Source organism: Molossus molossus, unplaced genomic scaffold (assembly GCF_014108415.1).
Source record: "Molossus molossus isolate mMolMol1 unplaced genomic scaffold, mMolMol1.p scaffold_m16_p_22, whole genome shotgun sequence".
Taxonomy (NCBI): domain Eukaryota; kingdom Metazoa; phylum Chordata; class Mammalia; order Chiroptera; family Molossidae; genus Molossus; species Molossus molossus.
The window spans coordinates 10,722,398-10,738,018 of NW_023425358.1; positions in this window are offsets into that span (position 1 = coordinate 10,722,398).

The following is a 15,621-nucleotide window of genomic DNA, read 5'->3' on the forward strand; positions in this document are numbered from 1 at the left end:
ACACATCGAGTGGCTGCCACCCACACGACCAACCAGGGCCAGCGACAAACTGCAACCGAAGTACGTGCCCTTAGCGGGAACTGAACCGGGGTCTCTCCGGACCGCAGGCTGACGCTCTAACCGCTGAGCCAAACCGGCCAGGGCTAGTACTTATTTTTAAGGCCCTGTGTTATGTGTCTCAAGAAATTTAGAGATAAATCAAATAGCCTCTGCCCTCATGGATAATTCCACTAAAAGGATCATAAGGCAATATAAATATTCTTTAAGAAGAGTAAGTTAGGTATGATGGGAATTTATTGAAGACAGAAGGAAAACTTGTAGAGAGGGAAATGACTTGAGATGGCTTGCTAGGATGGATGACACAGTAATGGAATGGTCATTTCAGTAGAAATTTATAGAGACAGGGTATTTTGGAGATGTGCTTGTGGAACAGCAAAGTTTAGTTTGACTAGAGTTGCTTTCCCAAGTTCACATAGTAAGTGCTTCAATTGGAATTGGAATCCCAGGCAGTCTGACTCCAAAGTCTGTAATAATAGCTGTTGTGCTAAATGGCTGCATCTAGAGAGTTGTCTAGTAATCCCTAAGGCCGGAGTTCGAGAGCTTTCTGTGAAGAGGTTGAGCACTTAGGGAAATTATTTACAATGGGACACTTTTCTTGAGGGATCACTGGAAAGAGATGAGAAGGTAGTCCGCAGAGGGAGAACAGGTTAAAGAACAGGAGCACTGAGAAGAGTGGGGTTCACGTTGGGGGCAGTGATCAAGAGAGTTGACAGGAATGTGATAGATACATGATGGAAGTAGTTGGCCTCAGGTCAAAGATGACTTCACATTCTTTGCTGCTCTTTAAAGGAGACATTTAAGTTACACTGAGGAAAATTTCTCTGTCATATCATTAAAAATGTTACTTCTGATAGCACTTAGTGAATTTAAGTGGTAATTCAAGGTTAGTTTGTATACATATTATAAAAATTATTTAGTATTGTAAAAAGCTAGGTTGTTACCACTGTGGTTCTTGTCTTTAAACCGTATTGCATAGTTACATTTTCAAGAATGTATTGTTCATACATGGAGAAATAGAAAAGATACAAAATTAGATCATTAAGAAATATTTTATGAACGTAATGGTATCCAGTTATTTTCACTTGTATGATGCAGTTACATGCTCCCTTCTGAGTAAGGAAGAGTTTGATTTTGTTGACTAGCTATTGTTAGCTATAAATGGGGGGAATGTGCTCACCATCTAGGAATTCAGTAACTTGATTAAATATTTGATGGGTTTTGGTTACCTGAAAGTCAAATTTTAAGATATGATCATTGCACAGAAAAACCTTAAATTTTAAAGTGTAAAGTTTTTGTTTCAGCAGCACATATTTAAAAGTCAAAGACTTAAGATTCATGCCCAGTTTTTTTTTTTTTTTACCCTCACTGAAGACATTTTTCCATTTTTGTTCAGATAGAGTTGGCAGGATAGAGAGGAAGAGAGAGGGACAGAGAGAAACATCGACATGAAAGAGACACATTGAGTGGCTGCCTCCCACACAACCCCAACCAGGGCCAGATATGAACCGTAGCCAAGGTACGTGCCCTTGGCCAGAACCGAACCCACGAGTCATTGGTCTGCAGGCCGATGCTCTAACCATTGAGCCATATCGGCCAGGGCCATGCCCAGTTCTAATTCTACAAACATTTTATATGCAGGTAATTTGTAGGAAGTGATGATTACAGAAAGCAGTCCCTCCCTTGGAATTTATGGTCTCAGAGGCAAGAGAAGAAATTCACAGTCAAGATAGAAGGACAGTTGCTTGAGAAACTACAGAATGCTATGAAATCTCCAAGTGGAAAAATACTATTTTTAAAAAAGCATTGTGTGTATGTCTTATTGGTGTTTGGAAAATAATTTCATGAAGCGTGGCATTTGAATTGGATTTTGGAGAGATGTCTTGGTTTCAACAGGTTGATGGATTAATGTGAGAGTAGATACAGGTGGACTAGTATAGAACATATTTGGAAAGTGGCCAGTATTCTGTTGACAATAATGTGGGGAGTGAGGAGGATTAATTGGAGATGATGTTCAGGCTAATATTCTGTGGAGTTGGGACTCTATTTTGTAGGTGTTTGAAAGCACTTGGAAGTGTTTTATTTGAGCAGGAACTGATATCATTTGATTTGTGTTTTAGGAAGGTTATCCTAGGTGGACTAAGCGGTTGTTAGTGTAATGGTAGGAGAATGAGCTCTGGAGTCTTCAGTCTTGGAATAACTCCTGGCTCCGTCACTCGTAACAAACAATCTGATCAAGTATGAGTTTAGTCATCTGCAAAATGGGGATAATGATAGTACTTATAGAACTGTTGTGATGAATGAGATTATGCAGTGGAGTGCTTGCTGCATGTATTAACACAGAGTAAGTGCACACACACACACACACACACACACTTTTATTGATGAGAGAGTGTAAAAGTTAGAAGGAAGAATCCTTTAACATAAAGGTACTCTGTATCCTCAAAGTCTGCAGAGACTATAAATAAATTTAATGATTATTTGGCTTCTGGGATGGTAGGTTCAGGGTGAATTGATTTTACTTACTCTAGCTTACAGGGAAAATTAGGATTAGTCAGAACTATAATTGAGAAAATTGAAGTTACTTTGAGTCATCAAAAACTTCGGGGTCAGCTGTGACTGCTTTTTCTCTGGCTCATACCTACTATACCAGCACACTTTATTGTTCCTACCTTTAAAATATATCTTGAACCTGGCCACTTCTCACTTCCTCCATCACTAGCACTCCTGTGTAAATCATTGCCTCATTGGCTAGAGCAAGGCATCAGTTTTGAGCTAGTCTTCTGGTTTGATTTGTGCCCTGCTAAGGACCGTCTTACACAACGTCCAGATTAATCCATTTAATATAAGCAAGGTCTTGTTTCTCTTTTACCCAAACCTCTCAGTTGTTCCCTGTATCAGGGATTCTCAGCACAGCTTGAAAGTCTTACATGGTCTTATCCTGTTTCTGAAGCTTTTCCCCTGGTCACCCCACTCACGCACCCTGTTGCACTACACTAACCATCAAGCTGCTCTTGCCCCAATGGCTTTGCACTTATGGACCTCCTGCCTAGATGGTCCTTCTTTCCACAGATATCCACATAGTCCACTCAGTTTATTCAGCTCTCTGTTCAGAAGTCACCTTCTCACAGAGCAGTCCTAGGCATTCTCCATTCCCTTTACCATGCCTGATGTGCTTATTATCACCATCCAACAATTACATGTTTGTGTTTTTTTTTTGTTAATCCTTACTTGAGGATATTTTTTCATTGATTTTTTTTTTTAGTTTTTTTTTGGATAGAGTGAAGGAAGGAAGCAGGGGAGAGAGACACACACACACACACATTGATTGGTTGTCTCCCACATGACACTGACCAGGGCCGGGGATCGATCCTGCAACCTAGGTATGTACCCTTGACCGGAATCAAACCCTCGACCCTTCAGTCTGCAGGCCCACGCTCTAACCACTGAGCCAAACCAGCCAGTACCAACAAATACATCTTTTAAGAACATTTGTCTTTCTCACTCGAATGTAAACTCCAAGAGAACAGGGATTTCCTGAAATATGCCTACCAGCTAAGATATAATAAATGGCAGTAAATATTTGTTTAATGGATGAATGACTTCTAAACAAAGGGTGACATATTTCTTTAAATCTGAGATTTACTATTCTCATCAATATTCATTTATTTTCTTCAGGGCACTGGAGCAGGCAAAATGAAAATATGAAATATTTAAGAAAAGGAACAACTAGGATAACTAGAGGATAATGATTTGATAGCCAAGAAGTTTTTGCTTAAGATAATACTTAGTGACATAAAAACTATATTCTTTAGGTGTTTCTCTGTAGCTGTAAACTATCTTTCTTATGACATTGTCTATGCTAAACTTGAAGGCTGGGAAAAAGTGTTTGATTCTTACTAATTTAGCATTTGATTGATTTTGTAACTCTGGTTAACAATATGGTTCTTATATGTCTCTTTCAAAATCACAATTTTTTAGGTTTTATAGTGTTTGTGCAGAAGTTTCGATCTTAGAGATGTAAAAAATGACGTGAAGGGAGCCATCCTAAAAGGAGCTGGAGCAGCCATCCCAGAGGAAATGCATTGCTCGTCTTGTTCCTGGAACTTTGGACTGGGCCAGACCTTGGGACTGGGCTAATCCACTGTTGTTTCAGAAACAATTATGTGTAAAGTTAGTAGGAGAGTGGACATCCTGATCACAAGGACCAGTGGTTATGGACCTTCTCTCTCAAGGTAGAATCAGGAACCAGTTACTTGTAGCCAAGAGTGGCGCAGCTTGTTAGCATCAATAGGAATTTTTTTCTTGTTTTTATGTAATTACTATTTTCCCCTTTTCTGATAAAAACTCCTTGCTTTCACTCTGTAGTCAGGACATTATTTGGGTTTCTGCCTGAACTGCAATTTTTTGATCCCAAACAAATACTTTTTGCTTTTCATTTTGGCTTTTTAAACTTCAGGTTAAAGAACCAGATTTCAGCCCTGGCCGATTTGGCTCAGCGATTAGAGCATCGGGGTCCAGAGAGACCCGGGTTCAGTTCCCGCTAAGGGCATGTACCTCGGTTGCAGTTTGTCCCTGGCCCTGGTTGGGTTGTGTGGGTGGCAGTCACTCGATGTGTCCTTTTCACGTCGATGTTTCTCTCTCTCTCTCTCCCTTCCACTCTGTCTGAACAAAAAATGGAAAAAATGTCCTCGGGTGAAGATAAAAAAATTAAAAAAAAAACAACCAAATTTCAGCTCTAGACCAAGTTTTGACAAAGGTTTAACATTTCAGTTCCAAATATCAGAGAATTGTATTGAACTTAAATGTCTAAGTGAAAAAACACATAGCAAAGATTATTGAACAGAAAGAGTTCGTCCACCCGGCACTAGCAGATCCAAACACTAAACTGAGAATTGCAGGGAGAAGGATTGGCTATTTCATTGTGAAGCTACCACTGAGGAGAGCAGGAAACTTGTTAGTGCTCAAAGGCCCGAACTCCCCAATGACGTGTAAGTTACAGATTCTGTGGGGCAGAATCACAAGACATGGGTCAGGAGTTTGGGCTCCTGTTGGTAGTTTACTGGTTGGAGGTGAGATAAGGATAATAACTCATTCCTTCAGGTCTTGAGGACAGTTCTGAGATCTGTTCTGGGTATCTCTGTCTGGTTTAATGGAAAAGTGGCCAGTGGGTCATTCTACCTTAGGGCTCAGGAGCTGTAACTTAACTTAGATCAAGATGTTATCTTTAGTTTAAAAGAAACTCATACCTTGTGACCCTCAGGTCAAGGCATGGCCATTGTTTCTGCCCCCCAGGGGGTTAATGACTAGTAAGGGAAAGGACTAAGCTGCACAAGGCATGCTATGAAGAAACTGAATAGAGTGCTAGGGCTACATAGTAAATCAAAATCATACATTAAATCAGGACCCTTCGTTTCACAAATATCATAATAATCTTTGGGATTATTAGGAAAGTCAGGAGGCCTTAGTGCATAAAACAAGGGTCTTAGATTTGTCACACTTAAATATGAATTCTTTTTTACTAGTTTTGTGATTTTGGACAAGTTATTTAACCTTTCTTGAGTCTGTTTTTCTAATGAATAAAATGGGTATATTGTTACCTAGCTACTGTACAGGGTTGATGTATGAATTAATTAAAAATATATTTGTATCACATAGTTAGTATACAACATGGTAGATAATACTATATCATAATTTTATATATATGGACTGCTGAGTGCTACCTTTTTATATTTTGATAATTGTGGTATATTATTTCTAATTTTCAAAAGGTATTTGATAATAATAGTTGATATCTATGTATCTATTTTTTAATTGTTATTAATTTATTTATGTTACAGATGTTTCTCCTTTCCTCCCATTGACACTATATAAATATATGTGTGCATATATGTGTATATATATATATATATATATATATATATATATATTTGTTAATCTTCACTCGAGGATATTTTTTCCAGTTGATTTTTTTTTTTAAGAGAGAGTAGGAGGAAGGAGGAAGAAGTAGAGGAGGGGAGGGAGGGAGGGGGAGGAGGGGAGAGAGAGAGAGAGAGAGAAAGAGAAAGAAAGAGGGAAAGAGGGAAAAAAGGAAAGAAAGAAACATTGATGTGAGAGAGAAACACACTGATCGGTTGCTTCCCACACACGCCCCAACTAGGGCCGGTGATCAAACCTGCAACCCAGGTACGTAACCTTGACCGGGAATCAGTTTGCGGGCTAACGCTGTAACCATTGGGCAACACTGGCCAGCACTAGTTGACATATTTCAAATCTATTCAATTGTCATGAAATCTAGTTAGTTTGTTTTTAATTTTTAACTTTAAAAAGGAGGTATATTTTGAATTGTTATTTAAAACAGTATTAGAAGTTATTAGTATGAAAAAGTGACATAATTGCTGCTCTTAAATGTTTACAAAAATTTCCAATTTATATTATTGAAGCTCTAACTGAATTTTAAAATCATACCATGGATGTGCTTGGTTACCTCATGATGTTAGTGTAAGTTAAGTGCACCATATGGCTCAGTAATATAAAATTACATATTGAAGTTTTTGAGATGCAGGTATCAACTTTATTAGACAATCTTTTCATGCTTCTATACCTATTTATGGTAAAAATTTTGTGGTGTAGTTTTATTCCTTAGATGCCTTTATAGCCTCACATCTCTCAGGTGAGATAACTAGCTTTATTCTGTGAAATACAGATTTTAATGAACCAGGAGGCAACAATAAGAAAAACATTATTTCTCCTGAGTCCTCTGAATATGATTTAAGAAGGCAATAAGATGTACATAATGGGCTTGTAAAAAAAACGATGCAATAATGACTGATAAAAAATATTGAGTTGTTTGTAACTTATTTGCCATGGCACTTAATGGCACTACTGTGGTCATTAGCTATAGAAAAATACTTTACTTAGAAATGTCCTTTGACTCTTTCTCAATATCTTACACCTCTCCAGCTGTGCAGAGAAATGTAAAAATACATGTATGGTTAAGTATAGTCATTAGGTGAGAAAATGGAATAAATATTCAGGAAATAACTTAAGGGGCAGTTAACTTGAAAGTTGCCTTGGAATAAGCTGAATGCCCAGTGTAGGAATTTGGAGATTGTCATTAAGATTTGTGCAAGTGTAAATGCAAATACTGGATCCTTCTGATAGTTAGCTCTTTTAAGTATGGTACACAGAAGTTTACTGCTGGAGGCTACTGCAGCAGAAGTACCATTTTACAATACAGTGTTGTATAACAGTACTGGAAAATAGTAGCAGGGAGAGCAGTCTAGTAGGTAGCAACCAGTGTTTGCATAGAGGAAATCCTTTGAAAAAATGTGAATGAAGAAATACAGGTTGCACTTGCAGCCTTCTTGCAGAATGTGTTCTTTATCTGTGTAGACATGATTTATCATTTTATTTGATTTCTGTATATACAAATAGAAAGGTGGTTGGTCACCGGTGCTGTTTTTAAGGCATTAAGAATAGGAACTGTGCCCTGGCTGGTTTGGCTCAGCAGTTAGAGCGTCGGCCTATCGTCTAGAGAGACCTGGGTTCAGTTCCCTCTAAGGGCACGTACTTTGAAAAATTCCAAAATGGTGGCAGAGTGAATGGAAGCTACACAGACTGTCACCCAGGACCAAAATGGAATTACAACTAAAATAAAGACAAATGGTCAGGAAAAAGCAACAGAAAAGCAGGTTGCGAGGATCATATAACCAGGGACACTGACTCGATCCTGGTAGGATTGTGGAGGAGCGGGAGGGGGCATGGGAGCCAGACAGCAGTGGTCTTAGCTGTGAGCAGCGCCCTCAGGGTTACACTCCCAAGTGGCTCCATAGCCCAGAGCCAGGACAGATGCTAAAATAGCCATAGTCATTCACCTTGGGCTATGGCAGAGGGAGGGTGGACTGGACTGGAACCGTGTGGGGACACTTGGGATTTTGAGGGTGCTCAGAGCTTTTGCTGAGTTGCAGCCATGCAGGATGGTGGCCATCTTGCTACTTCCCAGGGCTCTGGGGAGAGGTGGTGGCTCCTTCCTTGGAGGTTCAACCCCACCCAGGTGGGCCATTGAAATGCAAATTGAGGCTCATTAACAACCAGCATCTGCCCTACCCTCAGGAAATCCCCTTATGCTGAGCACCTGAGGGAGTTTTTCATTCAACTGAGAACCCAGGGCTCTTCAAGTAACGTACTGATAGACTCCAGGCAAAAAGCTAGAGGATAACTGAACCATTCCTGGGCTAGCAACTCTAACTAGGAAAGTAAGACTTGACAGTGGTGTTTAACGTGGGTCCTTCCTCACTCCTCCAAACCCAGGGGAGGGAGCCACAAACAGAAGAACACCAACACCCACAGGGAAAATTTGGCAGGCTCCAAAGCCCACTGTGATAGCCAAAATGGTGAAACAAAGAAACAAAAGCCAAATGAAAGAACAAGAGACCTCTACCGAAGATGATATAAATGTGGGGCAGTTAAGCAAGTTAACAGAGCTAGAATTCAGAGCCATGATCTTGAGGAAGCTCAACAGCATGAGTGAGGACATCAACACCATGAGTAAAGATATAGAAATGTTGAAAATCAACCATCTGTAAATTAAAAACCACCAAGAAGAAAGGAAGAATGACATATCAGAAATAAAAACACATGGGAAGGTCTAAACAGCAGAGTAGAGGAAGCAGAGGACAGGATCAGTGAATTAGAAGACAGGGTAGAAAAAATTAACCAATCAGAAAACCAGAAGGAAAAAATTTAAAAAACAGGAAGATAGCTTAAGAGAACTGTGGGGCAACTGGAAACATAATAACATTCACATCATAGGAGTCCCCAAAGAAGAAGAAGAAAATGAGCAAGGGTTAGAGAATGTATTTGAAGAAATAGTGACAGAAAACTTTCCTAACTTGGTAAAGGAAGAAGGCATTCAAGTTCAAGAAGAACAGAGAGCCCCAAGTAAGAAGAACCCAAACAGGCCCACACCAAGACACATAGTAATTAAAATGCAAAAATTAAAGATAAAGAGAGAATCCTAAAGGCAGCAAGAGATAAGCAACAGGTTACCTACAAAGGAAACCCCATAAGGCTCTCAGCTGTCTTCTCAACAGAAACACTTCAGGCCAGAAGGGAGTGGCATGAAGTAATCAAGGTCATGAAAAAAACAAGGACCTGGATCCAAGACTACTCTACCCAGGCTATGATTCAAAATAGAAAGTCAAATAAAGAGCTTCCCAGACAAAAAAGGCTAAGGGAATACATTAGCACCAAACCAGCACTACAAGAAATGATAAAAGGATTGCTGGAATTAGTAGAAGAAATAGGAAGAAAAATATAAACACACTAAACAAAAATGGCAATAAATAACTACATATCAATAATCACCTTAAATGTAAATGAATTGAATGCTCCGATAAAAAGACACAGAGTAGCTGATTGGATAAGAAAACATGACTCATCTATATGTTGTTTACAAGAGACCCACCTCACAACAAAAGACTCACATAGGTTGAAAGTGAAGGGGTGCAAAAAAATCTTCCAAGGAAACGGAAAGGAAAAAAAAAGCTGGGGTAGCAATACTCATATCTGATAAAACAGGTTTCAAAATGAAGGCCATAACTAGAGACAAAGAAGGCCACTACATAATATTGAAAGGATCTATCCAACAGGAAGATACAACCTTGATAAACATATATGCACCCAATATAGGAGCACAAAAATATATTAAAAATCTTCAGGAAGACTTCAAAGGAGAAATCGATAGCAATACAATCATAGCAGGAGACTTCCATACCCTGCTGAAATCACTGGATAGATTTTCTAGACAAAAATTAACAAGGAAACAGAGACTCTAGATGAAGCACTAGACCAAATGGATTAAATAGATATCTACAGAGAATTACACCCCAAAACTACAGAATTCACATTCTTCTCAAGTGCACATGGGACATTCTCAAAGATAGATCACATGATAGGACACAAACTAAATCTCTACAAGTTCAAGAAGATTGAAATTGTGTCAAGCATCTTCTCAGGTCACAATGGCATGAAACTAGAAATCATTGCAACAAAAATATGCAAAGACATTTGAACACATGGAGGCTAAATAGCATGTTATTAAACAATGAATGGGTCACCGAGGAGATCAAGGAAGAAATTAAAAACTTCCCGGAAACCAATGAAAATGAACACACGACAACACACAATCTGTGGGATGCAGTGAAAGCAGTTCTGAGAGGGAAGTTTATAGCACTACAAGCCTACCTCAAGAAACAAGAAAAATTTTTAATAGACTATCTAACCTCACAACTTAAAGAACTACAAAGCAAACAAAAAGAAAACCCCAGAGCAAGTAGAAGGAAGGAAATAGTAAAGATCAGCGCAGAAATAAATGACATAGAGACCAAAAAAACAATTCAGAGGATCACTGAAACCAAGAACTGGTTTTTGGAAAAGATAAACAAGATTGATGGACCCTAAGCCAGACTCACTAAGAAACAGAGAGAGAGAACCCAAATACACAAAATCAGAATTGAAAGAGGAGACGTAACAACCGACACCACACAAATACAAAAGATCATTAACAACTACTATGAACAATTATATGGCAAAAATTCAACAATCTAAGCGAAATGCGAAATGGACAAATTTCTGGAAACACATAGTCTCCCAAAACTGGACCGGGAAGAGATAGAAAACTTGAACAGACCAATAACAACTAAGGAAATTGAAGAGATAATCAAGACTCTCCCAGCAAACAAAAGCCCAGGTCCGGATGGCTTCTCAGGGGAGTTTTACCGAACATTCAAAGAAGAACTAATAGCCATTCTCCTCAAATATTTAAAAAAATTCAAGAAGAGGAAAGAATTCCAAACTTGTTCTATGAGGCCAGCATAATTCTAATTCCAAAACCAGAAAAAGACACTACAAAGAAAGAAAACTACAGGCCAATATCCCTGATGAATGTAGACGCCAAAATCTTGAACAAAATACTAGCAAATCGAATCCAGCAATACATCAAAAAATTATTCTTCATGACCAAGTGGGATTCATCCCAGGGATGCAAGGCTGGTACAATAGTCGCAAATCAATAAATGTGATATACCACATAAATAAAATCAAGAATAAAAACCACATGATCATATCAATAGATGGTGAAAAAGCATTTGACAAAATCCAACATCCATTTCTGATAAAAACGCTCAGCAATGTGGGAATAGAGGGATCATATCTTGACATAATAAATGCCATATATGAAAGACCTACAGTCAACATCATACTCAATGGGCAGAAACGAAAAGCATTTTCCTGAAGAACAGGAACAAGACAGGAATGCCCACTTTCGCCAGTCTTATTTATCATAGTACTGGAAGTCTTAGCCACAGTAATCAGATATGAAGAAAAAATAAAAGGGATCCAAATTGAATAGGAGGAAGTGAAACTGTCTTTATTTGCAGATGACATGATATTATACATAGAAAACCCTAAAGACTCCATCAAAAATCTACTAGACTTAATAAATGAATTTGGCAAAGTAGCAGGATACAAAATTAACGTCAAGAAATCGACAGCATTCTTATACACCAATGATGAACTCAGAGAAAGAGAAACTGAAAAAACAATCCCATTTACCATCGTGGCAAAAAAATTAAGATACCTAGGGATAAACTTAACCAAAGAAGTAAAGGACCTATTTACAGAAAACTACAGGACATTGAAAAAAGAAACAGAGGAAGATATAAAAAAGTGGAAGCACATACCTTGTTCATGTTTTGGAAGAATTAACATAATTAAAATGTCCATATTACCCAAAGCAATCTATAGATTCAATGCAATTCCCATCAAAACACCAAAGACATATTTTACAGAACTAGAACAAATACTTCAAAAGTTCATATGGATCCAAAAAAGACCCCGAATAGCCATAGAAATCTTGAAAAAGAAGGACAAAGTAGGGATCACAATACCAGATATCAGGTTATACTACAAAGCTACTGTAATCAAAACAGCCTGGTACTGGCACAAGAAGAGGCATATAGATCAGTGGAACAGAATAGAGAACCCAGAAATGGACCCAAGACACTATGCTCAATTAATATTTGACAAAGGAGGCAAGAGCATACAATGGAGTAAAGACAGCCTCTTTAATAAATAGTGTTGGGAAAATTGGACAGCTACATACAAAAAAATGAAAGTAGACCATCAGCTTACACCATACACAAAAATAAACTCAAAATGGATAAAAGATTTAAATGTGACCCGTGAATCCATAAATATCCTAAATGTAGGCAACAAATTTCAGACATCATATGCAACAGAATTTTCACTGATACATCACCTAAGCCAACAGAAACAAAGGAGAAAATGAATACATGGAACTGCATCAAACTAAGAAACTTCTGCACAGCAAAAGAAACAGCCATCAAAATGGAAAGGCAACCCACTGTATGGGAGAACATCATTGCCAATCATACATCAGATAAGGGGTTAATTTCCAAAATATAGAGTACTCATACAACTCAACAAAAGGAAGACAAAGAACCCAGTTAAGAAATGGGCAGAGGAGCTGAATAGACACCTCTCCAAACAGGACATACAAATGACCAAGAGACATAGGAAGAAATGCTCAACATCACTAATCATCAGAGAGATGCAAATTAAAACAACAATGAGGTATCACCTCACACCTGTCAGAATGGCCACCATCAACAAATCATCAAACAAGTGTTGGCGAGGGTGTGGAGAAGAGGGGACTCTAGTACACTGCTGGTAGGAATGCAGACTGGTGAAGCCACTATGGAAAACCTCAGAAAATTAAAAATTGAACTTCCATTTGACCCAGTGATCCCACTTCTAGGAATATACCCTAAGAAGCCTGTAACACCAATCAGAAAGAATATATGTACTCCCATGTTCATAGCAGCACTATTTATAATAGCTAAGATCTGGAAACAACCCAAGTGTCCATCAATAGATGAGTGGATAAAAACGTTGTGGTTCATATACACAATGGAGTACTATGCAGCTGTAAGGAAGAAAGATCTCTTATCCTTTGAGACGACATGGAGGGACATGGAAAGTATCCTAAGTGAAACAAGCCAAGCAGAAAAAGACAAATACTACAAGATCTTACTTATTTGTGGAATATAATGAACATAACAGTCTGAGGAGTAGGGTAAACCCAGAGACATGGAAGAAGGGTACAGACTGACAACCCTCAGAAGAGGGGGTTGTGGGGGAAGGGAATAGATAAGCCACAGAACTTATATGCATGTATGCATAACCAATGGATATGGACAACAAAGCCGGTGACGGGGTGTAGGGGATGGGGAGGAGGGTATCAATGGGGTAAAAAAGGAAAAACATCTGTAACAAAAATAAAACTAAAAAAAAAAAAAAAAGGGGGCACGTACCTCCTTTGCAGTTTGTCCCCGGCCCAGGTTGAGGTTGTGCAGGAGGCAGCCACTCGTTGTGTTGCTTTCACGTCAATGTTTCTCTGTCTCTCTTCCTCTCTCTCCCTTCCACTCTATCTAAAAGAAAAATGGAAAAATATCCTCGGGTGAGGATAAAAAAAAAAAAAAAAGTTTAGGAACTGTGTGTTCCTATTCTACCCAGCAAGTTATGCATTGTGTGTAAGTGTGCTTCACTGAAAAGGAAGGACATCAGTTATTAAAGAAGTGGCAGAATGAAAAGGCCAGACAAACTCTAAAGCATCATATTTAAAGGAATTCTGTGATAGTAAGCAAGAAAAAACTTATTCCTTATAGAAAAACAGCAAAAGCTTATTTTAAAAGTTTTTGTATGAATAATCTTCTGGATATTACATATGCTATACTGTCAAGTAAGTAAATATGTCATCGACATTTAGTGCTAGGCCAAAAAATCAAGGACCCTATGACCACTGATAACCAAAATCAGGAGTATTTTGGAAAGCACTAGACAGTTAATCTGTTATCTTAACGTTTTTCAAATTAAATGCAAATTTCTGGAAAAGAAAATTGGGACCTTGTAAGTAGAATCCTAATTTCTTATTTGTATACCTTTTAATTAAACTAAATAAAACCAACTGAAGGTAGGTTAGTAAGTCTCAAACTTTCTACTAAGGCACACTTAATGTCAAATGAGAGCTAAGTAGCCATAAATTTCTTTGAAATTTCATACATATCTTAAAATCCAGATGACTTTTGCAGCACACAAAGTATAACATATTAAAGTTTATATAAATATGGCAGTGTTTAAAATAGAACCCCCGAAGATGATATGCCATTTTAACCTTTTGTATTCCTTGGCCCTTGGCTATCGCACTTCCACTTTTAGAAGTAAGCAGGTGACGGTCAGTTTTCATTTAGCTATCTGGTTTAAAATTTAATAGTTTGAAATGTCTCACACCAGCATTTATTTCATTTTTGAACACATGCTTTGTAGTATGTGGTTGGTGTACAAAGGCAATTATAAGTTATTTTAGATGTAAATACTCTGTTACCTAACACTAAGAGGAAAAAAGAAAAACAACCCCGCATTTCTTATCAAAAAGCAAGTAAGACCAATTTTTTTTCCAGTTAAATATATAAGCTAATCTCATTAGTGATTCAAAAGATAGTTTGTACTAGTTGTTGGTAATAATAGATATAAATCTTTTCAAGCTGAAATGCAGGCTAATAAAAATAAATAAACCAATTTAATTTATATATAGTTAAGAAATATAGCATCAAAAATGTGAAAAGAGCTGTTAACTCACTTGAAACCTAATTTAAAAAGCTTCAAATAACATGTCTGAACCTCTGAACATGCACCTTCTCTGTGCACAGTTTTTGTCTTCCTGATTGTGAGTGTGCAAAATTAAGGTCATAAGAATAGCTGCCATGGATTAGTTTCTGTTTGAAAAATACCACATTAAAAAATCATTAGTGCTTTTCAGAATATATTTGTTTTTCATTGTAGTCTTCTTTGTTATTTTAAAATTTAGAGGTTTTTTTTTTTTTTTTAGTATTTTGTTTTAAAATTTTATTTATTGATTTTTTTAGAGAGAAAGGAAGGGGGAGGGAGAGAGATAGAGACATCTATGAGAGAGAACATTGATTGGCCACTTCTTGCATGCCCCCCACTGGGGATCGGGCCCACAACCTGGGCATGTGCCCTGACTGGGAATCGAACTGGTGACCTCTTGCTTCATGAGTTGATGCTCAACCACTGAGCCACACTGGCCGGGCTAGAGGTTTTCTTTCCCTTGATTTTTTTAGAGAGAGAGGAAGTAAGAGGGAGGGAGAGAGAGAGAAACATTGATGAGAGAGAAATATAGATTGGCCGTCTCCTGCATGCCCCCCACTGGGGATTTGGCCCACAACCTGGGCATGTGTCCTGGCCGGCAATTGAACTGGCAACCTCTTGGTGCAAGGGTCAATGCTCAACCACTGAGCCACACCGGCCAGACTAGGTTTGTTTTTACTAATTACTTTCATATATTCAAAAGAAGTAGAAAGAGTTTGCAATATTTACTCCTTGTGTATCCTAGAGATTTTTAAAGCATGTGCAAGTATTAATATAGTTATTATATGTATTTCTTTTCCCTTATTTAAATGG